Genomic DNA, 5,981 nt, shown 5'->3' with positions numbered 1-5,981 from the left:
ATTCTGGTTTGTTTTTGTTTGTTTTGTTATTCAAACCATTTCACTGGTAGTCTAATGGAAAATCCGGTCTTTGATTATTTCCAGTCATTTTTGTTTAGTCCTTTTTATCATTTTTGTTCAGCGCCGATTCTAGTGACATGACATGCGCACATAGTTTGGGCCTAATCGTAAAAGTTAATCATAAGACCCTGGGAAGGTGATCAAAGCATTTAAAGGAAATGAGAACGGTTTTGAGATTATTCAGAGCTCGAGTCATGTGGAACTGGGGCAAGTGAAACACAAAGAAAACCATTAAAGCCAGATTCACCTTTCATGATAATAAGAGTGAGAGTGTCGCCCAACGGTGCTTTAGAAGTGACAAATGAACAAGCAGATGTTGAATATAATTGTCAAGTCCAGCACCATCAGAAGAGGCTACAAATCTTTGTTGTGTTGTTTGCATTTGGCATGTTTTGAAGACTGGAATGACGAAGGCATTTTGTTCTGCTACCTAAACACTTTATCCTTCGTTAACCCCTTTTGAGCCTTATTGTTTTTCTTTCGTATCCCTCGTTCAGAATCAGTAAAAACGACTAGAAAACGCAAGCGTGGAATGAAAAACAAAAGAAAGGAAAAAGAAAGAAAAGAAAACAACAAAACGAAAAAGAAAAAAAAATGAAAGAAGAAAAAAAAAGAAAGAAAGAAAAATGAAAAAACAAAAAACAAAGGAAAGTCAAATGAAAACAGAGGATTTGGGAACTACGTTTGACCTGATTCCTCAAAGAGGATACGTAGGCGCTTCACGGCTCGGTCATAGTTTGGAAAAATGAAAAAAAAATCAATCAATTAAAATATCCCCAAGCAAGAAACTGGGCAGATGTTGCGTTTGTTGTAAATAAATCTAGTTCCGAAGGTTGTAATTAATAACCCAAAATCGATGCATTTTTTGAGCCTTTAATACCCTTTCTTTCTAACCCTATCCAAAACCCACATTACGGTCCAAAGAAAGACCTTCTGATCTGTCTTCAAAAGATGCCAAGTCAGACAAATGAAGAGTCTTACCGGCGAACATAACATTCTGTTCCACAGCAGAAAGGACTCTAATCTCCAACAAAAAGAGTCATACCGGCAACACTCCAAATCCCCAGCTGGAAAGTGATACAAATGAGAGAGTCTTATTGGTGAAAACCTTCACAGGCACCATAAGGCGACGAAAGATGAGAGAGAAACCAAAATGAGAGAGACTTGATAGTGAAAACCTTCGGGCACTACAAGTCGAATAAGATTGAAAATCAGATGGGGAACTGCCAATTGAAGGTCTTGAAAGACGATTGACGGCAGAGGATAGGCCACATATGCATGTCATGACCATTAGAGTCGGTATCTGCATTTGATAGGTTTTTATTTATAGTTTCTTTTGTTAAAGAGTCATTTTTTTTTCCTTTGTCTTTTTATTCTGTTCCCTTTTATCTTTTTTCCTTCATAGAAAATCCCCAATAGAGTCTGTTTGGTCAGAACAAGTGTGAATTGACTTCAAAATTTGCTATCGGCTTTCCAATTATACAAAATGAGATCTAACTAGTACATCCAAATGGTATAGTCAGCAAGGAACAAGCGCGAGGCCAGTGTCAAGAAAAATATCCCCTGCAAAAGGGAATTGACAAAAGGATTGACGAGTGTCAAGAGGGATATCCTTACCAAAACCAAGGTTATAAACCTCAAGGCCCAAGGCCCGTGAACAAAGCAAGGAAAGCAGTGAGCATGATTTGTGGGAAATTTATACAAGACTAAAAGTCGGGGACATGCCAGTTTCCGAGCTATGCCACAAAAGAAGAGGGATTATCCCCATCAAATAATATCATCCCCAACAAGTTGTGGAGCGCAGAGCAAGGAAGGAGAAAAGGAAAATCCATCCCCAGTAGGAGTATCACAACCAGCCACCATGTCTTAAACTAACAAATTCTGTTTGATTTGAAGCAGGTAAAGGAAATGGCATTGAGGCCAGAAATGCATGCCACAAGGGATATTATCAAACTGGGGCAGAAAATTTTCCTTCCATTTAGAAAATTTTCTGGAAGTCAGGTACCCATTCGGGGAAGAATAAAGATAACGCCAGTCTCAAGGGAAGTGGTCTTTGAACCAGTATTGCCCCAACATAATAAGTTTCAATGGAGGAAGTCGTTCCCCAGCAAATGGATGAAACTTGTGCTCAGAATAGCAAAAGGCTAGTATCATTCCCAACAGCCTTCCGAAGAGTGAAGCACTAGTTCTGAAGGAATCAGAATCCCCCAGCAGTGTTATCCTCGACAACATTATCCCCGGCTGATAACATTTTACCCCCCAACAGTTTGCAGGGGAATGAAACATCCCCTCGAATAGGATATGTCGGGTTCATCCGCCCTCGAATAGGATATGTCGGGTTCATCCGCCCTCGAATAGGATATGTCGGGTTCATCCGCCCTCGAATAGGATATGTCGGGTTCATCCGCCCTCGAATAGGATATGTCGGGTTCATCCGCCCTCGAATAGGATATGTCGGGTTCATCCGCCCTCGAATAGGATATGTCGGGTTCATCCGCCCTCGAATAGGATATGTCGGGTTCATCCGCCCTCGAATAGGATATGTCGGGTTCATCCGCCCTCGAATAGGATATGTCGGGTTCATCCGCCCTCGAATAGGATATGTCGGGTTCATCCGCCCTCAAATAGGATATGTCGGGTTCATCCGCCCTCAAATAGGATATGTTGGGTTCATCCGCCCTCAAATAGGATATGTTGGGTTCATCCGCCCTCAAACAGGATTGTCGGGTTCACCCGCCCTCAAATAGGATATTTTGGGTTCATCCGCCCTCGAATAGGATTTTATCTTCAAAGTTGTTGTTGAAGACAGGCGCCCACCTGAATAACGAGAGGAATACTTTTTGTCTGTTCATTGCATATTTTAGGCGCCCACCTATATAACAAGGGAATATATTTTGTGTCTTTACCATTAGGCGCCCACCTATATAATAAGGGAATACATTCCACGCCTTTACCCATAGGAGACGCATTTCCTCCTAAGTTTAGTTTTACCCATAGGAGATGCATTTCCTCATAAGTTTAGTTTTACCCATAGGAGACGCATTTCCTCCTAAGTTTAGTTTTACCCATAGGAGATGCATTTCCTCCTAAGTTTAGTTTTACCCATAGGAGACGCATTTCCTCCTAAGTTTAGTTTTACCCATAGGAGATGCATTTCCTCCTAAGTTTAGTTTTACCCATAGGAGATGCATTTCCTCCTAAGTTTAGTTTTACCCATAGGAGACGCATTTCCTCCTAAATTTTAGTTTTACCCACAAGAGACGCATTTCCTCCTAAGTTTATTTTACCCATAGGAGAGGCATTTCCTCCTAAGTTGTTGTTGAAATCAGGAGCCCGCCTGAAGAGAGGAATGACGTTTATTTTTGTTGAAATCTCGCCAACCTAAAGAAAGGAATGACATTTTATTTTCAAAGACAGGCGCCCACCTGTATAACGAGAGGAATATATTTCTGTCTTTACATTTATGTTCTAGGTCGCCCACCAGTATAATGCGGGAATACTTTCTGTTCTAGGTCGCCCACCAGTAAAATGCGGGAATACTTTCTGTTCTAGGTCGCCCACCAGTAAAATGCGGGAATACTTTCTGTTCTAGGTCGCCCACTAGTAAAATGCGGGAATACTTTCTGTTCTAGGTCGCCCACCAGTAAAATGCGGGAATACTTTCTGTTCTAGGTCGCCCACCAGTAAAATGCGGGAATACTTTCTGTTCTAGGTCGCCCACCAGTATAATGCGGGAATACTTTCTGTTCTAGGTCGCCCACCAGTAAAATGCGGGAATACTTTCTGTTCTAGGTCGCCCACCAGTAAAATGCGGGAATACTTTCTGTTCTAGGTCGCCCACCAGTAAAATGCGGGAATACTTTCTGTTCTAGGTCGCCCACCAGTAAAATGCGGGAATACTTTCTGTTCTAGGTCGCCCACCAGTAAAATGCGGGAATACTTTCTGTTCTAGGTCGCCCACCAGTATAATGCGGGAATACTTTCTGTTTAGGTCGCCCACCAGTAAAATGCGGGAATACTTTCTGTTCTAGGTCGCACAGTATAATGCGGGAATACTTTTTGTTCTAGGTCGCCCACCAGTAAAATGCGGGAATACTTTCTGTTCTAGGTCGCCCACCAGTAAAATGCGGGAATCCTTTCTTTTCTAGGTCGCCCACCAGTATAATGCGGGAATACATTCATGTTCTAGGTCGCCCACCAGTATAATGCGAGAATACTTTCTGTTCTAGGTCGCCCACCAGTAAAATGCGGGAATACTTTCTGTTCTAGGTCGCCCACCAGTATAATGCGGGAATACATTTCTATCTTTACATTCATGTTCTAGGTCGCCCACCAGTATAATGCGGGAATACATTTCATGTCTTTACCATTAGGCGCCCACCTGTATAACAAGAGGAATACTTTTTAGTCTTACATTGCAGATTTTTGAAATCAGTAACCCCACCGGAAGGTAGAAGGTTACAACAGGAATCCCCAGCAGGAAGCAATAAAAATCCCCAGCACCGGGAAGCAAAAGGTTGCAGCAAGAGGTCCCAGCACAAATTCAAGCGCCTGAGTCAAAAGGAAGAAAGGACGTATTTTGAAAGAAGTGGCATGTGAACATTAAATCATGCCCAGCATAACAGATCTGATGAAGAGAGCCGTACCCCCCAGAGGAACTGCCGATAAGCTTAATGAAGAAAGCCATGTCCCTGGCGGACCAAACAAAATGATGAAAACTGGTATTCCGAAAAGCAAAGGGCCAGTATCATTCCCAAATTAACGGAAGAAAAACACCGGAGGAAACACAAGCCGACAAGAAAGCAAGGCAACAAGAATAAATTTCAGTCTAGCCTAGCTTCTTGTTTTCTTTTAAGCACGGTGTAACAAGGAGATCGGTAAGCAGTAATAACAACATGCAACAACAGTAACATTGCAGTCCCACGGTAGTCCCAGCTACCAAAACTCCCCGAACTACATTAACCTGATTCCCCTTTAGCCAGGGATATGTAGGAAACCTTTGAAGCAAAGGTTCGGTTAAATCTTTTTCAAAAAAAAATGCTTCACACGGAGTACTCGGATGGGCAAAAATCGCTCGCTTTATCTTTGCACGAAAACCCTTCGTGTCTCCGGGCAAAGAGGGGCAGCTGTAAGCACGTGATTTTTGCCCTATATGAGAATTACTCCCAAAAAATTCAAAAATAAAATGATTTTTCTTTGGTGTGCAATTTTGTGATATTTTGTGATATTTTGAATAATTATTTGTATTTGTCTGTGTTTGCTTATTTGTTAAATTAATAAAAAATACAAAAAATATGTCGCATTTTGCATGTAGGATTTAATTCTACAATTTGTTAGTAATTAAGTTTGTTTACAAAAAATGAAAATTACAAAAATAGGCATCTTTTGCATTTTTAGCATTTAATGTCCAAATATACAATTTTATGCTTAATTATTACTTAATTGTGCGTTAATTGTTATTGGTAGTTAATTTGCTCTTTTATAACTTAATTTAGTTCTTAATAATAATTTAAGTATTTTTATAATTTAGTTTTAGAAAATAAAGGAAGAAAAGAGAACAAAAATACAAAGAAAAATCGGATTGAGCCACTTCTTCAAATTTCAACCTCAGGCCCAAATAATTGCCCAATCTTCCCCATGACCCAGTCCACTTCAGACTGGGTCGACCTGGTCCACCCCATTAACCCATTAACCCAAGACCCACTCTTCATTTTTATCCTAACACAAAAACAAAAAAAGAAAAACAAAACCAAAAAACCCTAAAACTAAGAAAAAGATCCGCCCCCTCCCTTGGCTTCTTCTTCTCCAAAATACCAAACATCCCAAGCATCCATGGCAGCCCTCCCGCCTCCTCCGACTCGAACACACAACCACCACCATCGTCCAGCCCCGTCATTGCAGCCCCGTATTCTTCGCGACGT

The sequence above is a fragment of the Nicotiana sylvestris genome, chromosome 12, assembly GCF_000393655.2.
Source record: "Nicotiana sylvestris chromosome 12, ASM39365v2, whole genome shotgun sequence".
In the NCBI taxonomy this organism is placed as follows: domain Eukaryota; kingdom Viridiplantae; phylum Streptophyta; class Magnoliopsida; order Solanales; family Solanaceae; genus Nicotiana; species Nicotiana sylvestris.
This window is presented reverse-complemented; position numbering follows the sequence as displayed.